This window comes from Sinocyclocheilus rhinocerous, unplaced genomic scaffold (assembly GCF_001515625.1).
Source record: "Sinocyclocheilus rhinocerous isolate Xijiao unplaced genomic scaffold, SAMN03320098_v1.1 C35858400, whole genome shotgun sequence".
Classification (NCBI taxonomy): domain Eukaryota; kingdom Metazoa; phylum Chordata; class Actinopteri; order Cypriniformes; family Cyprinidae; genus Sinocyclocheilus; species Sinocyclocheilus rhinocerous.
The window spans coordinates 1-669 of record NW_015765766.1 but is presented as its reverse complement, the minus strand read 5'-3'; the positions used below and the strand labels follow the sequence as shown (position 1 = coordinate 669).

Sequence of the window (669 nt, the reverse complement as noted above, 5' to 3'; positions counted from 1 at the left end):
TGCTACCAGGTGGGCATCATGTCGGGGAACCAGACGCGGCCCAGGTGTTTGGACACCTCCCAGTGGATGTCGTCCGGCCCGTACTTGTTATCAGGCACCAGAACCTCCTCCATGATAGAGAGCTGCGTGAGCCGGCCGCCGCACATCTTGACGAACTCCACGAATGCGCTGCAGGACACCTCACACTCGCCCAGGCCGATGGCCGACAGCTGTCTGCAGCGCTCTGCGATCCGGATCAGCTCCTCGTCCAGGGGTCTCAGGCCGTTAGCACACACCACCAGCTCCACCAGCCGAGGACAGGTCAGCCCCACGCGGCCCAGAACCTCTTTACTGACGGAGCTGCCGAAGTACAGGTGCGTGACGGGCACCTCGTCGCGGAAGAAGGGCCCGAACTCGTCCTCGTACAGGAAGAAGTACATGACCAGGTTGAACTTGGGCGAGTGGCGCACCATGGCGTCCCAGCTGCTCTTCTTGATGGAGTGGAACTGCTGGCCCGGGTTCTCGCTCACCACGTCGATGCGCAGGTGCTCCAGGTGAACGTGACGCTCGGACGACAGCGCTAGCAGCAGCTCGTCGCTCAGCAGGTGGTAGTTGAGCGCTAGCTCGCGCAGACCGTGACACTGATCCACCACGCACAGGATCCCTGCGGCACAAACACACGCCGTTAGT

The 669-nt window shown here is 62.5% G+C and overlaps 1 pseudogene; it reads right to left on the bottom strand.

Annotated features, from left to right (window-relative positions):
* Nucleotides 1-2: 2 nt before the first annotated feature.
* Nucleotides 3-665, bottom strand: LOC107735188 (F-box/LRR-repeat protein 3 pseudogene; annotated as a pseudogene).
* Nucleotides 666-669: the final 4 nt, after the last annotated feature.